This window comes from Thalassophryne amazonica, chromosome 17 (assembly GCF_902500255.1).
Source record: "Thalassophryne amazonica chromosome 17, fThaAma1.1, whole genome shotgun sequence".
Classification (NCBI taxonomy): domain Eukaryota; kingdom Metazoa; phylum Chordata; class Actinopteri; order Batrachoidiformes; family Batrachoididae; genus Thalassophryne; species Thalassophryne amazonica.
This window is the reverse complement of record NC_047119.1, coordinates 32,233,509-32,253,860: the sequence shown is the minus strand read 5'-3', so window position 1 is coordinate 32,253,860 and position 20,352 is coordinate 32,233,509. Positions and strand designations below refer to the sequence as shown.

At 39.9% G+C, this 20,352-nt stretch overlaps 1 protein-coding gene and 2 long non-coding RNA genes across 3 annotated transcripts in view; all 3 read right to left on the bottom strand.

Moving 5' to 3' along the window:
- Positions 1-20,352, bottom strand: part of mpx (myeloid-specific peroxidase) — a 45,465-nt gene that overhangs the window by 9,030 nt on the left and 16,083 nt on the right.
- On the bottom strand, positions 15,487-16,545 carry LOC117529657. Its single transcript, XR_004566061.1, has 2 exons — positions 16,458-16,545; positions 15,487-15,764 (listed from the first exon to the last, which is right to left on the bottom strand). It is a non-coding gene; the product is annotated as an uncharacterized LOC117529657 (long non-coding RNA).
- On the bottom strand, positions 17,373-17,990 carry LOC117529658. Its single transcript, XR_004566062.1, has 3 exons — positions 17,840-17,990; positions 17,654-17,692; positions 17,373-17,506 (listed from the first exon to the last, which is right to left on the bottom strand). It is a non-coding gene; the product is annotated as an uncharacterized LOC117529658 (long non-coding RNA).

Sequence of the window (20,352 nt, the reverse complement as noted above, 5' to 3'; positions counted from 1 at the left end):
ATTGGTGTGTTTTAGTTTGTAGATAAACTGGTAAAGTTCTCTATCCTGTGTTTGCTGTTCATTTGTCACAGTCTAAAAATGAGGCAATGGTCAGGTGCTGTGCCTTTGTATCCTTTTTCTCCCCTTGTTTGTATATGACTCTAGTATGAGTCACCTCTGACTCCTTTCATTAATAATATACATAATTTTAATATTGCAGCAGCAGTTTGTTGTCCCCATTTTCCCCACATACAGTAAAGTAAGAGGATAACACACAAAAGAGCCACAAGAAAACAATGACATGACAATAACAGTGACAGATGATGACAAAAGCAGGACTGACATCAATAACAGGGACACCAACAAGACTTGAGGAAATGCAAATAGAATGTAGGGGATGCATCAGTGTCACATATCCGCAAAAATGGCACTGTACACAGAGGGATTCTGAGCCACAGCAGCACCACAGGGCACACAGTGTCCCCACCCCAGTGGGAGGGGAGGCAGCAAAGTGAACGGCTAAATGTTCCATACTACCAGTCAGCAAGATGTAATCACAGGGAGCATAGAGGAGGTGCCCAAAGGAGAAGGTGCACCCAACCACCCCACGGGGGTGAGGCAACTCCACAAGCATGAGATATAGGGCACAGACCGCCAGCCCCAACACCACACAGAACCCAAAAAACTCACAAAGAACACCAATGTCCTAATGCCCCCCCCCCCCCCCTCCACGACACAAAAACTCGACTTAAACAGAATAACAGATGAAAATTTCATGAGTTTATTCCACGCTTCTTACTTGTGCTCAGAGTACATGCAGTGGAATAACAAAGTAGAGTTGGACACACCCAAATACAATTGCACTATGTGCGCCATAGATCATCAAGATAGGGCCCTATAACTAAAGAAATGTGTTGAACAGACTGGGTAATATTTTGTGGAGGAGAGAGAGAGAGAGAGAGAGAGAGGGAGACTCTAAAGAAGGAAACTCATGAACCTCAAATTTTTCTCATTTTGTCTCTAGTTTCTTTGACTTTTCTGCCTTATGGATCACAAAGATCTGCAGAGATGTGTTGGCCTGCAGTGTTGCCAGATTGGAGAGGCTCCCTGATTTATCCATTTATCTTTTTATTTCCCTCCAGGCGGATGAAGCCGGGCATTGCAATCAGTCCTCTGTGTGTGTGTGGTGTGTGTGTGTGTGTGTGTGTGTGTGTGTGTGTGTGTGTGTGGAGAGAGAGGTGTCTGTCTGTGCACAAGATAAAAAAAAAAAAACATCAGGACAGATTTTCACAAATGTGGTGGGAATATTATCTGGCAAATAAATGACTGTTGGAAAGGATCAGGCAAAGGTCAAGGTCAAGGTCAACAAACACACATTTTCTGCTATATCTTCACAGCCAACAGAGCTAGAGAAACGACTGAAATTTTATACTGATCAGTGCAACATTTGTGTGGAATGACTTAGGAAAATCACAAGGAATGATAAAGTGAAGTTATGTTTGTTCAAAGTGCCTGGGATGGGCATCATCCTTCTGATGTCTTTCATTATTATTATATTTGGAGGCTTTTGTTTGTCAGTGTCTCATAAATAAGCATAATTGTCAGAATATAAATAAACTGCATGTATGTAGAATATTAATGCTAAAAAAACAATCGATATGGGCATATGGGTTAAAGCGCTTATTGCATGTTGGCGAAGAGAATGCGCTCCACTGAGTGCTCTGTTGTTCTTGTTGAAACTGTACCTTTGTGATATCGGCCATCTCTATCTGCATAATTCTTTCTTAGAACAAAACTGAGATTCAAGCAGACTAAATGCTATGTCTGAGTTGTAATGGTCCACTTAAAATGATTAAATTGTGCTGTAATAGTATATTTAAGCTGGAGTTCTTGGGTAATGAAGATTATGCAGTAAGAATCACTGGAACACAGTCAAGCAGAGTTACTTTTTTTTTTTTTTTTTTTGCAAGTATGGGGGATGCATACAGTCCAACAGTGTCATATGAGATCCAAATATGCATCCTCCCTTTAGATGTCTCTGAGCTGTTCAGCGCTGACAGATAAGTGAGAAAGTTCGATTCAGATGGTGGATGAGGTCTGTGAAGGCGCATTAAATGGAAGAAATTACAAAATTCTGTATAAATTCAGAACATTTGATATGCAAACTTCTGGATCCCAACAGCTTCATTGCTCTTTCTCTTCCAGAAATTTGATCGTGCCCAGTTGAAACCTTCAGTGAAAACATTTATTTTCGTCATAAAACCCTGATAGGGCTTCTGCTGCAAGGATGAAATGTCCTGTGATTTTTTTTTTTTTTTTTTGCATACCAGCAGTTCTCCAGGGAGTCAAACTATGTGCACACGTTCCTGGATCACCTCCTTTTCTTATACAAAACCCCAGACCAACAGAACCAGCCATTTTCTCCTGTGCAGATCCTTTCCCTTCAGCGAGGGCAGCAGAGCGTTCCCTCACACACTGCAGACACATCTGCAAGAAATTAGATGAGTTCTTTTGTCCACGTTGCTGGAATTCTCCTCCCACAATCCTGAATTTTGTTTCTGGCCCCTGACTGAACTAAAAGAATGTGAATAAATGCATGTGAATTGCACAATAAGAAGGGAATGTAGTGGCAAAAGGCCCTTTTTGAGGCATGTATTGAAAGAGGTTAAAAATAGATGCCCTTTCATGATGCTAAATTCAGCATAGAACCAAGAGCAATTTTGCCATCACTGATTCAACATCTGGCAGACATTTAGCCCTTAGCTTGTGCCATGAAACCTACATTTAAACATTTCCAGTTTAGGATTTAATGCAGATAGAGATATGTCATGGTTTATAAGCATGCAGTCCATAGCTACATCTTTTGAGCAGATTCCTTGAGTCCTTAAATCCCCCCTCTACACATAAAATAGACTCTTGTGTAATAGACTATTAGACAATAATAAAGAATAAATGTCAATAATAAAAAGTATACTACAACAATCCACAAAAATCCTAAATTAAAGCACGACTTATAGTTTGTACTTTTTTCCCTCTATAAGAGGCATTTTTATATTCGGTGCAATTTATAGTCTGAAAAATACGTATATATGTCACTGGTAATTACTCATAACCAAGTATACCTTTTCCTCCAGTTCATGGTTTGTGGTGGTGGACTCACTGGTGGTTGATGAGCCAGATTCTTGCTTTGAAGGTTCAAGGACATTTGATGCATTTGACCTCGGCTGTGATTTGACAATTGAGGAGCCTTCTCTTTTCTTCATGACACTTGGGTTCCATTCTGCTCTTTGTTGGCCTCAAAGAGTTCCATCCCTGTTTGGATGGTATTTTTCCATTTGGTACATTGCCTCACTGTTGTCTCTCCAGCCCTTGGGGTTGATGCCCGCCGCCTTAAGGGTCTGCTTGTAAAGGGCATCTACGGGGGGCGTTTCCCATGCTCAGCTCTGTAGATCAGAGACAAGACTACATAGCATTATATACCATCACTTTATCGATGGCTGAAGTTTTTGAAGACAGGTTGTAAGTGTGCCAACGGCTGCATGCATTGAGCGCCTATTCTCTACGCCCTTTGCAGAGGTGCACTGAATGGAAAGAAGACTGTGTTTATCATCAATGAAGGCAGCAATCTTATCATTGTTGTCAAACCAGTATTTGTGTTTCCATTTGTGAAGGCCGATGGTTTCTTTGGCTGCTACTGATGACTAACATGTTGTCTATTTGATTCAATCGTGGTTTCAGTAGGGTTTGATATGAGACTTTCCTGCACAGCATCTTGAAGATGTCTGACATGGATGGGTCTTTAGCTTGTCAATGTCATACTTTTTTCTTGTATGGTTGTTTCTGGGGACCTGTGCCTTCTTCAGACAGCCAGCAGTTGGTGGTGAGTGATTGGTCAGTCCAGCAGTCATCGGCACCTGGCATGCGCCTCGTGATCCTCACATCCTTCTTGTATCATTGTTTGGTGATGTAGTCGAGGATGTGCCAATGTTTGACTGTGGGTGCCTCCAAGTTGTTTTGAAATGTTGGGGAGTTAAAATTGGGAGTTGATGAAACAGTTCATGTTTAGCTAGCGCAAAGCTGGAACAAAAGGATGCCGTTGGCATTACATTTACCAACTCTTTCCTTTCCCAGGATGTTTCACCAAAGAAAGTGGTCCTTTCCTACTCTTGCATTGAAGACCCTTATGGGGAGGAGATGGTCTCTGCTTGGGACATAAGTTGATGGTAGAGTGCTTCCTTGATATTCTCTTCAGCATCTGGTCCAAGAGCAAGCAAAATGGTTTTCAAGGAGCAGAATCCATAGCATCATAAGGTGGCATTGATGCTTTGTGACGCCAGGTGAGCTCTAACCAGTTGGCTCTTGATGGAAAAGCCAATGACAGGACCATGGCGTTCCTCTGGGTCTTTGCCCTTCCAGAGGAAGGTGTAGTCAGCTCCAGTATTCTCAGATAGCCGAGTCTCAATCAGGGTGGCAATGTCGATGTCAAACACGCAAGTTCTCTGGCAACCAGTGCAGCTTGTCATTCCAGTTGATTCACATCCTCAAGGTCAAGAAGTCTTTGGACATTGCAAGTTCCAAGAGTAAGATGAGAGGTTTGAAATTTTCACGTATTTTGTCCACAGAAGGGGGTGTCCCACTGGGTGCAGTATCCCAGCCAGGCATAGGTCGTGATTTCTGATGTTTAGCCAACATCTTCATTCAGGATGGGCAGCAGTACACCTAATTAAGCCTGCCCAGTCGCAGGTGCTGGACCAGATTCCTGTATAGTCATCAATTTACAGGAGAGGTGGCCATCACACTTCTTCCGCCAACATGCAACATGCAAGAACTTCCAGTTTCACCAAGACGTGCACCCATCATCTTTATCCCGTCGTAATTGGATTTTTAAGCTGAGCTGGAAGGAAGCCACTGGCATGAATTTGTTTAAGGTAGAAAGCAACTTCCCAGGATGAAACCCACAGGCTATGGCTCCAGATGTGAACTTCACATTACACAGGGTGTGATGTGTTGAGCCAAACTAGGAGCTGCATTCGACTACCGAAAATCAGGTTTGTTGGACTTCAACTTGAAGCCCGTTTGACAGGCTTAACCAGAGTCCCACTGGCCGTCTCATGTTCAGGATTCCTGTTGGACCTTCACGGCTACCGTAGTGGCTATGGAGTGCACATAAACTCCACTGTACTTTTCCCCAACAGGCAATCCCGACTTAACTTGATTTGTTATCCAGGTGCCATGACACAGACCTGGTGTCACCGACAGTCCCCAGATTTTTTTTAATGTGTCATCAATTCCACTTACTGCAGAAACTGTCGTAGTAAATCCAGGACATTCAAAGTAATGATGATGGAATGATGTTTTGTGCATTCTCATTGTTAGTCTTTCTGCTACTGCAGAGATGCCCCCGTTTGCCTTTCCTGATGCAACTCCTGTTGTACCTGGAGAAACACACACAGCCCCTCGTCTTACGAAATGGCCTCCAAGTCAAGTACTAATCAGGACTGACTCTGCTTAACATCTAAAATCTGACAGGACCAGGCACACACAGAGCAGAGAGGCTACAATCTCAATGATGTATGTCTTTAAAATATCTTCAGTCATGAACTTTTACTGTAACCGGGGGGCAGGGCCCTTTCAACTCTCCTCTGGGGCTCAGCGCCTGTGCATTGTCTGGAAAAACATGAGTTAAACAGACAACGGCGTGCAAAAGCTACTTTATTTTCACTGAAAATCGGTACGTGATTGGCCACGAGGAAGGTCATAACACGCACAGAGTATATTTGAAGTGATGTGTTTTTTAAGTGTTCACAGTGGAGCTCTGATGCTCTCACCACTCTGTGCTTATGAAACAGAATGACACACACACACACTGTTTAAAGAGCTGACGCTGTTCATACAGCGAAGCAGACAACGTGGGCGCACTTATCTGGTGACGTGTTTAACTGGAGCCGATGCAGATCACTCAAAAATGCCTTGATCGGGCATTTCTGTTCAAAAAAATTTGTTTCTGTTTGTGCACTCAAAAAAAAAATGACTCATTGGATGAACTTAATTCAATCATGTGCAGGATTTGCATCTAATAAATATATGTAGCCCCAACTCAAATAAAACACATCCATGCAAGATAATGTAACTTAAAATAGTTTGGGACTACATATATTTATTAGATGGAATCCAATCCAACGAGTTAGTTTTTGAGTGACAAACAAATGACTCTTTGGATCAACTCAATTCAATTATGGGCAGGACTTCCATCTAATAAATATATGCAGCCCCAACTCAAATAAAACACATCCATGCAAGATAATGTAATTTAATTTAGTTGGGACTACCTATATTGATTAGATGGAATCCAATCCAAGGAGTCAGCTTTTGAGTGTATCACACAAACAAATGACTCACTGGATTAACTCAATTCAGTTATGAGCAGGCTTTCCGCCTAATGTAGCCCCAACTCAAATAAAACACATACATGCAAGATAATGTGACTTAATTTAGTTGGGACTACATAAATTTATTAGATGGAATCCAATCCAAGGAGTCAGCTTTTGAGTGTATCACACAAACAAATGACTCACTGGATTAACTCAATTCAGTTATGAGCAGGATTTCCGCCTAATGTAGCCCCAACTCAAATAAAACACATACATGCAAGATAATGTGACTTAATTTAGTTGGGACTATATATTATTAGATGGAATCCAATCCAGCGAGTCAGTTTTTTGAGTGTATCACACAAACAAATGACTCATTGGATGAACTCAATTCAATTATGAGCAGCATTTCCATCTAATAAATATATGTAGCCCCAACGCAAATAAAACACATCCAAGCAAGATAATGTAACTTAATTTAGTTGGGACTACATAAATTTATTAGATGGAATCCAATCCAAGGAGTCAGCTTTTTGAGTGTATCACACAAACAAATGACTCACTGGATTAACTCAATTCAGTTATGAGCAGGATTTCCGCCTAATGCAGCCCCAACTCAAATAAAACACATCCATGCAAGATAATGTAATTTAATTTAGTTGGGACTACCTCTATTGATTAGATGGAATCCAATCCAAGGAGTCAGCTTTTTGAGTGTATCACAAAAACAAATGACTCACTGGATTAACTCAATTCAATTATGAGCAGGATTTCCGCCTAATGTAGCCCCAACTCAAAAAAACACATACATGCAAGATAATGTGACTTAATTTAGTTGGGACTATATATTTATTAGATGGAATCCAATCCAGCGAGTCAGTTTTTTGAGTGTATCACAAACAAATGACTCATTGGATGAACTCAATTCAATTATGAGCAGCATTTCCATCTAATAAATATATGTAGCCCCAACGCAAAAAAAACATCCAAGCAAGATAATGTAACTTAATTTAGTTAGGACTACATATATTTATTAGATGGAATCCAATCCAACGAGTCAGTTTTTTGAGTGTATCAAATGACTCATTGGATGAACTCAATTCAATTATGGGCAGGATTTCCATCTAATAAATATATGTAGCCCCAACTAAATTAAATTAAATTATCATGCACGAATGCGCTTTGAGTTGGGGCTACATATATTCATTTGATGGAAATCCTGCTCATAACTGAATTGAGTTCATCCAATGCATCAGTTTTATGAGTGATGTACACCAGCCATCTACACACTGCTGTGCAACTTCCTGATGTCCCAAACTACTGGGCCAAGAAGGTGTATGTGTTAATCATGCTTTAAAAAGTTGTGGCATTAAAAGGAATTTGCATTAATGCATTATTATCGAGTTATATACTATAGTATAGATAGTGAAAAATGAAAACCTACAAAAGTAATTTTTACTGAAAAAGTCAAATTTTCTTTAATAAAATGGACATTTTGATGATGTCAACATTTTGATTCTTTGTATATAGGACAGTTTATTTTCTTCACACCAGGATGATCTCACTCTAAACAGAACCAGGCGCATGAGACAGAACATCTAATGCTGTTTATACAAAAGGTCCTGAAGTACTCATTTCTGCATTAATGTCTTTTTTCACTGTGCTCCCTCTCTCCTTTCTCTGTTCCCATCTGCTTCCAAAGTTCAGCTCAGACATTTATGACACAAACAGACAAATGCTTTCTCATCTTTCATAAATACTTTGTTTCCATTACTCCGGGAGCAAAATCTGAAACTGCACGTACACACACCGTCTGGTGGACTACGTGGCAATGTGCATGTGCACTGCAGACGGAGCAACCAGGAGGAGGAGGAGCGTTTACACCCAGACGCAGGCCGCAGACCTGTATGTTGGTCCTGTGACTCACTCCATCTCCTCAGGATCAGCCCTCAGCATCGACATGTTCCAGTAAATCCACTGATACTGGGATTAGTTTGATTTTCCATTATTTATTTCTTGCAAAAGTGTGAGCAGTGTTTGGAAAAGGTCACAGTCTGCTCTTAGATATACAGTTTTGTATTTTTTTTTCAGTGTTCAATTGTGCAGAATCTGAATTTAATCAACCTTTTAATAGCTAAATTTATCTGGAATTTGACAATAAGCATGCTCAAGCAAAGTTTAATCAATGAGTTAAATCAATTTGTGTCAAAGATGTGCAACGTATGTAACAGAAGTACATATCTAGGGCCTCATTTATCAAACATTTGTTGTACGCACAGATTTGTGCTTAAACAGTGCAAATGAACATTTCTATGCAAAGTGTGGAATTTATCACCTTGTACTTTGACCATAGACTAGATATATACTGGATAAGCCTGTGTGACGTCACCCAGACTGTGACCTCATTAATGCATAAAGGGGTGGAGGGCGTGGCTCCGTGTGTGATGGAAAAAAGCCTAAACACGCCCCCCTCTCTGAGTCCGAACCACCAGCTAACAAGCTAACCTGTGTTTGTGTGTTTATTAATTCATATTTTTGTGGGCGTGCGTTGGTAGTTGTTGTAACGGTTTACTTTGCTGTGGACAGAAAAAGTTATCCGCCGCATATTTCCCCAGTAATCTGTGTTATGTGACCTACTGACAGCTGCTAAAGTGCTAACACTGTTAGCATACAATAGAAACTAAGACCATTTCACTCAGCATTAATATTGCAACAGAGACATCTAGATGATCCGTTAGGGCGTTTCAACTGCACAACAAGCAATATTATTTCAGGTGTTTGTAATAAAACACTCCAAAGAGCCACAAAAGCGAGTGGTTTCATTTCGTTCAGAGGCTACGAGTGGAGAAGTTGATGAACAGAGCCGTTTGTCACTCAAAGCAACCATGCCCCACAATACGCACTCAATTACTCATCTTCACCTGCTTATCCGTTGTCAGGGACTCAGCACCCCCCTGCCTTCACTGTGCATGCGTCATGGCGGAACGTTAGCAGCAATTAACAGATTATCGCTTCCTTTCTGCTTAAAGATGCCTTGTTTCTGCTTAAAACAGACTTTAGAATGATTTAAGAGGTTTTACGTTGTCATCTGATGGTTAATAATCACTTTATTCCATCTCATCGCTTTGGGTTGTATAGAGAGTCAGACTCAGAGTGTCAGACTCAGATGTGCTGTTGTCGCACTGTGATTGCTTCTCCATCTTTTATGTGGAAATGATTGTTCTACACAAGCTTCAGATATCTGTCGCTGAGATAGATGGTGACTGGAGTGCAGTGCCAGCAGCAATAATCGGTGAATCGTTGCCAATGCACCAAAATGATGCATGCGCAGTGAAGGCAGGGGGAGTGCTGAGCTACTCACACTGGGACCGCTGTCGCAGACCGAACGGTCCACCCTGAAAAATTGGTCCACCCTGCCTCTCTTTGGGTCTCTTCACCCAAAACGATCAAAGGGAACAATGACATTATTAACATCAGATGACAAGGTAAAACCTCTTAAATCATTTAACATCATTTATAAGCAGAAACGAGGTGAACTTGGTGACGCTTTGAAATTGGCCACATGCAATGAATGCATCAGCTAGCAACTATCATGTAGCTGCGGAACTCTGATCGCTTCCTCCATCTTTTATGATGAAATAATGCTGAATTTATGTAGAAATGATTGTTGTACAAAAGCTTCAGATATCTGTCGCTGAGACAGATGATGAATGGAGTGCAGTTTTAAGTAGAAATGAGGTGTTAATCCATGAACCGCGGGTAATGACGCATGCATAGTGAAGGCAGGGCGGACCCGATTTTTAGGGGGGACCGTTCGGTCTGCGACACCGGGTCACAGGGCACAATTATACAGAATTTTATTAAGTAAAACGTCTTAAACTAACAAGCTAGAAAAAAAAAATCACCCTCTTCCGTACAGTTGTCATGGGAAACTATCTATAGAGACAAAAAACCGTTTTTTTGTACCAGACTGTAAAAATGTTTATTCTGCTCTAAAGTTGGATGTATTAAAATGGGCTTCTATGGGAAAGTGCTCTATTTTGGAGGCAGCCTCAAGCGGCCACTCAAGGAACTGCACTTCCTGATTGGGATCAAAAATGGGAGCTCATGTTGCCCAAGTTTTGACTTTGACTTAGAAATGTGTGTAAACATACAGACAGCATCTAGTGGTAGAACTACAACTGGAAATCATTGCTGCTGTCAAAATATGTTTGCAGTTGTCGATAAGTTTGCAATTAGGAATTATATTGACTTAGAAACAGACTTATAGCCTCACTATTGTCAAAACCTAAAAAAGACACCTGTAATGAAAGCAGTATACCTGGTGCAGCATCACAAACAGACACTGCACATATCCACACCACACAATGCCAAAGAAAGAAGAGAAAACTCACAACAACCGCACTTACTCACACAACCACCAACCAAGCAAAAATACCATAAACACAAACAGAAGTCACCAGATTCCAACCAAGCTTCTGGACATATGTGCATTTACCACACCACACACACACACACACGCACGCACGCACGCACACACACACACACACCACACACACACACTACGCACACACCACACACACACACACACACACACCACACACACAACACACACACACACACACACACACACACACACCACACACACAAAGATGTCATTCAGAGCAACCTAAAGCAAGTAAATATAATTTAAGTTCTTTCAGCGTCTCCCTTTTAAAGCAGGGTCATGACAAGCCCTATGCATATGCACATTGATTGTCCAAAATGCTATGCCAGATGCCCTTCCTGACACAACAGCACATTATACAGAGAATGGGCAGGGGTGGTCTTGAACCAAGAACCTTCTGCTTTGGAACAAGCACTCTAAATACTTGGAACTACACTCAACAAAAATATAACGCAACACTTTTGGTTTTGCTCCCATTTCGTATGAGATGAACTCAAAGATCTAAAACTTTTTCCACATACACAATATCCACCATTTCCCTCAAATATTGTTCACAAACCAGTCTAAATCTGTGATAGTGAGCACTTCTCCTTTGCTGAGATAATCCATCCCACCTCACAGGTGTGCCATACCAAGATGCTGATTAGACACCATGATTAGTGCACAGATGTGCCTTAGACTGCCCACAATAAAAGGCCACTCTGAAAGAGAGCAGTTTTATCACACAGCACAATGCCACAGATGTCGCAAGATTTGAGGGAGCGTGCAATTGGCATGCTGACAGCAGGAATGTCAACCAGAGCTGTTGCTCGTGTATTGAATGTTCATTTCTCTACCATAAGCCATCTCCAAAGGCGTTTTCAGAGAATTTGGCAGTACATCCAACCAGCCTCACAACCGCAGACCACGTGTAACCACACCAGCCCAGGACCTCCACATCCAGCATGTTCACCTCCAAGATCGTCTGAGACCAGCCCCTTGGACAGCTGCTGAAACAATCAGTTTGCATAACCAAAGAATTTCTGCACAAACTGTCAGAAACCATCTCAGGGAAGCTCATCTGCATGCTCGTCGTCCTCATCGGGGTCTCGACCTGACTCCAGTTCGTCGTCGTAACCGACTTGAGTGGGGAAATGCTCACATTCGCTGGCGTTTGGCACGTTGGAGAGGTGTTCTCTACACGGATGAATCCCGGTTCACACTGTCCAGGGCAGATGGCAGGACAGCGTTGTGTGGCGTCGCGTGGGTGAGCGGTTTTTCTGATGTCAATGTTGTGGATCAAGTGGCCCATGGTGGCGGTGGGGTTATGGTATGGACAGGTGTCTGTTATGGACGAAGAACACAGGCGCATTTTATTGATGGCATTTTGAATGCACAGAGATACCGTGACAAGATCCTGAGGCCCATTGTTGTGCCATACATCCAAGAACATCACCTCATGTTGCAGCAGGATAATGCACGGCCCCTGGTTGCAAGGATCTGTACACAATTCTTGGAGCTGAAAATGTCCCAGTTCTTGCATGGCTGGCATACTCACCGGACATGTCACCCATTGAGCATGTTTGGGATGCTCTGGACTGGCGTATACGACAGCGTGTACCAGTTCCTGCCAATATCCAGCAACTTCGCACAGCCATTGAAGAGGAGTGGACCAACATTCCACAGGCCACAATTGACAACCTGATCAACTCTATGCGAAGGAGATGTGTTGCACTGCATGTGGCAATTGATGGTCACACCAGATACTGACTGGTATCCCCCCCCATTAAAACAAAACCACCATTCAGAGTGGCCTTTTATTGTGGGCAGTCTAAGGCACACCTGTGCACTAATCATGGTGTCTAATCAGCATCTTGATATGGCACACCTGTGAGGTGGGATGGATTATCTCAGCAAAGGAGAAGTGCTCACTATCACAGATTTAGACTGGTTTGTGAACAATATTTGAGGGAAATGGTGATATTGTGTATGTGGAAAAAGTTTTAGATCTTTGAGTTCATCTCATAGAAAATGGGAGCAAAACCAAAAGTGTTGCGTTTATATTTTTGTTGAGTGTATGAGTACATTGACCACATAGGTAGCAAAGATACATAAAAAAATATCAGTTAAACTTACCAAAGCTGCTCATCACTTGAAGACAAAGTTCACCCTGCTTTCTTTCTTAATAAAGCGTTTAGTGACACGCAACATTGGTTCACTTCACATCTAATGATCCCATTAACCAAATCTGTTTTATTTTGCACTTAAAATAAAGTAGATATGCAAAAACAAACAAAAACTGCACCTAAAATCTAAATGTCAACGAATATATATATATATAATATATATATATATATATATATATATATATATATATATATATATATATATATATATATATATACACACACACACAAGGTTGGGTAGGATACTTTGAATGTAATCCAAAAGTAATCAGATTACAAGTAATCCAAATGTATGTACATAATACATGTAATCCACATGTATTCTTTCAGAGTAATCCTACCAACCTTATATATATATATATATATATATATATATATATATATACAACCCCTGGCAAAAATTATGGAATCACCGGCCTTGGAGGATGTTCATTCAGTTGTTTAATTTTGTAGAAAAAAAGCAGATCACAGACATGACACAAAACTAAAGTCATTTCAAATGGCAACTTTCTGGCTTTAAGAAACACTATAAGAAATCAGGAAAAAAAATTGTGTGGTAGTCAGTAACGGTTACTTTTTTAGACCAAGCAGAGGGGAAAAAATATGGACTCACTCAATTCTGAGGAAAAAGTTTTTGGAATCATGAAAAACAAAAGAACGCTCCAACACATCACTAGTATTTTGTTGCACCACCTCTGGCTTTATAACAGCTTGCAGTCTCTGAGGCATGGACTTAATGAGTGACAAAACAGTACTCTTCATCAATCTGGCTCCAACTTTCTCTGATTGCTGTTGCCAGATCAGCTTGCAGGTTGGAGCCCTTGTCATGGACCATTTTCTTCAACTTCCACCAAAGATTTTCAATTGGATTAAGATCCGACTATTGCAGGCCATGACATTGACCCTATGTGTCTTTTTGCAAGGAATGTTTTCACAGTTTTTGCTCTATGGCAAGATGCATTATCATCTTGAAAAATGATTTCATCATCCCCAAACATCCTTCCAATTGATGGGATAAGAAAAGTGTCCAAAATATCAACGTAAACTTCTGCATTTATTGATGATGTAATGACAGCCATCTCCCCAGTGCCTTTACCTGAAATGCAGCCCCATATCATCAATGACTGTGGAAATTTACATGTTCTCTTCAGGCAGTCATCTTTATAAATCTCATTGGAACGGCACCAAACAAAAGTTCCAGCATCATCACCTTGCCCAATGCAGATTCGAGATTCATCACTGAATATGACTTTCATCCAGTCATCCACAGTCCACGATTGCTTTTCCTTAGCCCATTGTAACCTTGTTTTTTTCTGTTTACGTGTTAATGATGGCTTTCATTTAGCTTTTCTGTAGGTAAATCCCATTTCCTTTAGGCGGTTTCTTACAGTTCGGTCACAGACGTTGACTCCAGTTTCCTCCCATTCGTTCCTCATTTGTTTTGTTGTGCATTTTCGATTTTTGAGACATATTGCTTTAAGTTTTCTGTCTTGACGCTTTGATGTCTTCCTTGGTCTACCAGTATGTTTGCCTTTAACAACCTTCCCATGTTGTTTGTATTTGGTCCAGAGTTTAGACATAGCTGACTGTGAACAACCAACATCTTTTGCAACATTGCGTGATGATTTACCCTCTTTTAAGAGTTTGATAATCCTCTCCTTTGTTTCAATTGACATCTCTCGTGTTGGAGCCATGATTCATGTCAGTCCACTTGGTGCAACAGCTCTCCAAGGTGTGATCACTCCTTTTTAGATGCAGACTAATGAGCAGATCTGATTTGATGCAGGTGTTAGTTTTGGGGATGAAAATTTACAGGGTGATTCCATAATTTATTCCTCAGAATTGATGTGAATCCATATTTTTTTCCCCTGTGCTTGGTCTAAAAAAGTAACCGTTACTGACTGCCACAATTTTTTTTCATGATTTCTTATAGTGTTTCTTAAAGCCAGATAGTTGCCATTTGAAATGACTAGTTTTGTGTCATGTCTGTGATCTGCTTTTTTCTACAAAATTAAACTGAATGAACATCCTCCGAGGCCGGTGATTCCATAATTATTGCCAGGGGTTGTATATATATAGCACTGGGATACCATTTTTTCCCTTCCTCTTTCACCGTTTAAAGAACAGCAGAACTCATTTTATAATGTGTGGTGGTGTGTGATGAATAAACCAAAACTTCCTTTCATCAAAAGGCAAGTGAAGAAACAACTTAAAAATGTCACAAATGTTGAAAAAATGTGCAGGGCAATTGGTGCGCTGCAGTTTCTTTTCACGCTTTAGCACAACAGCTCCACCTACAGGAGAAATCCGTCAGTCAACCAATTCCGCTTATTCATTCACTGGCCAAAGTAGATCCCTTTAAAATTTATTTACTACATATTTTACATGATTGTACTATTTGTATTTGGTGTTTTGTGCTTCAAGATGGACAAACCTCTACATGAGATTCAGTTTCAGCTTTTTTTTCTGTTACACAAAAGCTGTTGAAAAATAAATAAATTAAGGAAATATAAACAATAATTTGCTTTGTTTAACAAGATGCTTTATTAAATGTAAAATCCTGACATTCAGCACAGTTTCAGGAAAATAAGCCTCGTGGAAAAAGCAAAAACATCACAGCATCTTTAAAGTATTGAAGGGTCATTTCATGAGTGCATTGAATATTTTATAAAAATTAAATCTTGTAAACTGTTGCATATAACACAGATAAATGCTAACATTATAACTGAGGTTTGAGCATTTTTGCGTGTTGTAACAGAGCTTCATAAATATGCAGAGATCTGCTGTGATTAAGAAGTACCCCTATGTATGGTGGCCCTGAAGTGCAAAACACAACTGTAAATCGCCACAGCACGACAGCAAATCGCCACAACACAACAGCAAAAGAGAAAGAACAACATTAACCAAAATGGAAAAGGTAGGTACCTTCGGGCAACACAAATCGTCACTGATTGGACGGTGGTCCATCCTGTCCTGTGAACCGGAAGACCGTATACTCAGGTGCCAGATGAACAGAAACAAACAAACATGCCGTGATGTATTGCCAAAACTGTGGCAAAGAGTTTGAGGAAAAAACAAACTTCTGCAGTGATTGTGGGAAAAGGCTAAAAGAAGATGGTGATGACACTCATGTGCGACCTTCAAGTTTAAGAGCACGTATGTTTTCACTAGCGGCGCTCATATTTTGAAAACATGTCAACCTTCCGGTTCACAAGACAGGACGGACCACCATCCAATCAGCTACGATTCGTGTGGCCTGAAGGTACCTCCCTTTTCAGTTTTGGTTAATGTTGTTGTCGTTTCTTTTTTGCTGTTGTGTTGTGCGATTTGCTGTTGTGTTTTTTTGATTTGCTGTTGTGTGTTTTTTTTATTTGCTGTGGGTTTTTTTATTTGCTGTTGTGCTGTGCGATTTGCTGTTGTGTGTTGGTTTTTTTTTTTATTTGCTGTTGTGCTGTGCGATTTGCTGTTGTGTTTTGCACTTCAGGGCCACCGTACTACTAGACTAGCATGAAAAGTGCTGGATGCACCAAATCCGGGTGGTACATCAGCTAACTATTAATAATAATAAAAACAAAAAATAAAACAGCTAATAACATAAAAGGGTGATTCTTAGACTATGGGCACTTTTATGTCCCTTGATCATATTTTATGAAAAAAAGAAAAAAAGGGGAAATTTCACACTTTTATAGTTATCTTTACAATGAAAGTGTTTTAAGAAATTTGTCCTAGTAGTCTATGATGACTTTTTCACCGTTTTCCTCAGCATTATTATATGCAAATATTGCGTTTTGTGCTTGTCCCACACCCAGACTTATGATCTTCAGTGATAAAAATGAATAGTAAACAAACGTTTTTTCTAATGTTTTAAAATATCTCTGAATAAAATATCAGGAAAATAATCAAAACATAATTGGGGTATTCAATGTCATACAACTGTTGTGATTTTTTTAAAGGAAATGTAGTTGTCCCACACTATTGCCGTAATTTCCACCACAACAGTAATGTCCCTTTAAAAGTTTGTATGAAAGATTGTTTTGGGTAGTTTCTATGGAGATAAACAGTAACATCAGAGCACATGTATATAGCGCCAAATCACGACAAAACAGTTGCCCCAAGGCGCTTTATATTGTAAGGCAATGGTGTGGTGGAAATTACATTTACAAGGCCAATAGTGCCCGTAGTTAAAGAATCACCCAAAAACAGGTCATGGATATGTGATGTGAGCTGCTTGGTTGGTAATGATGTCAACCCATAGACAGCAGGGATTACACATGGACCTGGCCCACTTTCTGTAATGGTTCTGTCTACAGTAGGTGTCACATGACTTCATCTGAGAATGGGTTGGGACTCGTCAGGTGGGCACAGAACTCCAGGATGTCCGATGATCACTGTGGATATTCAGATAAACATGGAAAGACACTTGCAAACTCTACTACACAATGTAGGCTTGAATTAAAGCATCTGCATTTGGATCCTAGACTCTCCTTCACAGAGAGTTTTAAAACCTAATTGTGCTGGAGTTCCTGGGTGTCCAGTTGGTCAACCTGCAAATAAATAAACAGACACAGGTAACATGTTTTGTCTAATAACTTAAGGAATCTGCAGAAAGAATAACTGAATCATTGAGTCTTTGACCCAGAATCAGCTTTACTATGTTGGATGTCAGACGACATTCACAGAGACTTTACTACCTCGTTGTCCTGGAGCTCCTGTGCACCCGGCTGGTCAATCTGCAATTAAATAAATAGACACGCGTAACATGTTTAGTCTAATAAATTAAGGAATCTGCTAAACAATCCATGAATCATTAAGTCTTTGAATCAGAATCAATTTTACTATGCTGGATGTCAGACAACATTCACAGATAGTTTGACCACCTCATTGTCCTGGAGCTCCTGTGCACCCGGCTGGTCAATCTGCAATGAAATAAAAAGACACGGGTAATATGTTTAGTCTAATAAATTAAGGAATCTGCAAAACAATCCATGAATCATTGAGTCTTTGACCCAGAATCAATTTTACTATGCCAGATGTCAGATAACATTCACAGAGAGTTTGACCACCTCGTTGTCCTGGAGCTCCTGCAAACCTAGCTGGTTAATCTGAAATGAAATAAAAAGACGGGTAACATGTTTAGTCTAATCCTTTAAGGAATCTGCAAATATCAACTGTCAAATCACTGAGTCTTTCATCCAGAATCAGCTTTGCTGTGGTTAAGAATTATGTTGCCCTGGCTGTAATAGCTCCTTGTGATAAGCTAAAATAATTATGATGTGTGTTTAAATTATATGTTCTTTGTTATAACTATAGGTTTGAATGTAAGTTTTATGTTGTTTGAAATTGGGTGGATGTAAGTGTGTATAGAAGTGGTTGGGCAGAATAAAGCATTAAAGTATTGGTTGTCAGATGACTTCCATAGAGAGTTTTACTACCTCATTGTCGGGGAGTTCCTCAGCACCCAGCTGGTCATTCTGAAATTAAATAAAAAGGTCACCGGTAACATCTTTAGTCTTGAATTTTTTGAGTCAAGTTTAATCTTTTGTTTGCACTGAAAAAAGAGAATGTTTGAACCAACTTTAAAAAGATTTACAATTTGTAAAAACCTGAATGAATTAAGTTGTTTGAACTTAACTTTGAAAGTTAAATCAACTCTAACTTACAAACTTAAGTTCAAACAACTTAATTCATTCATGTTTTTTACAAATTGTAACACTTTTTAAAGTTGGTTCAAACATTCTCTTTTTTCAGTGTGGATGTTGTTTCACAAATTGGCAAGAATATAAGATCAGCAGACGCTACGAGACCAGATGTGGATTATACAACGACAATCGTGTTGGGTGGTTTTTACTTATCACGTCAGCCAGGTGGGTTCTTATTCAACATTAGCTAACCGATGTTTGGTAAAGGCAATTGTAATCTTTAGCGAGTTAACATTAGTTAAACTCCAATTTAAGACAAATGTTAGAAACTAGCCAACATTAGGTTTAGTTAGCTAACGTTAATTAAACTCTACTTACAAAAGTTAGAAAATAGGTAATATTAGCATTCATTTGTAGGCAATTGACACAGTCTAATTTATAACCTCTTTAAGGCAAATAAAAAAGAAAAGAAAACCTATTACGCTACTCACGAGGGCCGACTAAGAAGTTTTGAGACTGACCCAGAACAAGTAGGGCATGGTTCTCCATCTTTTACATTCTGAGAAACCAACATTTCTCAACATTACATTGCACACATTGCACCCAAAACTTCACATACTATCGAGAAATGTTGGCTTCTCAGAAAACAAAACATGGAGAACTACGCCCTACTTGTTGTGGGTCAGGCTAAACCTTCTCAATCACCCCTCGTACATTAAACTAGTAAAATACAATTGCTTGTAGTCTACATTCTGGGTGTCTGAAATCATATTATGTGGATTATTTGTCCCATTTGTATTGCATTGCATTTAGAGTAGAATTTGGTTCCATTAAGATTGCAAATTTGGTTCCATATGTTTGCACTCTACACACACACACACACACACACACACACACACAAAACAAATCCTCTGCGCTGTCTGAAGGCTGTTAGCAGGAAGTTAGAATGAAAAGCTGGACTAATTTCTGATGTGATTTTTTTTTTCTGCTGCACAGTTTTGTTTTTTTTTTGTAGTACGCGCACACAAGCACTAACCCGGTCGTGTAAGCGTGCAGGAGCACACGCGCGGGACAACAACACACGTAAGACGATGATTTGATTGAGCTAACTGACGGTGCTAATTCTTGTAACACACACACACACACACACACACACACACAATCCACTCCGCTGTAAGCCATCTGGATGCATGAAGAGCTGTTCAGATGAAAAGCTCAGGTGATTTTTGGCTGGACTGAGGAACTACACAAAGTTTTCTTTTTTTTTTTAGTGGAAGTCTGAAGTCAGTGCACTGCATCACTGGACTACACGTTGCAAATTGGACTTTAGTAGCAGCAGTGGAACACCAAAAGTTCCTTTTCTGTTGTTTATAAATTAATACAATATCAAATGACAATGATCTATTTTAGTTGTTATATAAAACAAATAATGAATGTTTTGAACATTCTTTCAATGGTAAGAATATTTAATTAGGCTCGATTGAATGGTTTGTTCCAGTGTTCACCGAATTAATATTCTTACCACTGAACTCAAACATTCATTATTTGTATATTGTTAGATTCTTTGAAGCATGTATATGGGAAATATATTGTAGTATTTACAGTTACTGGTAAAAGAAAGGATGTATAAATATTTGAAGCCCCCCTACAGTGCACACGTTGTATCTTTTTGTGGGGGTGGAGAGTCCAAGTCTTAATTAATGGGGGTGGGTACACCCTCCATCCCCAGTATCTCATAATTCAAAGTATGC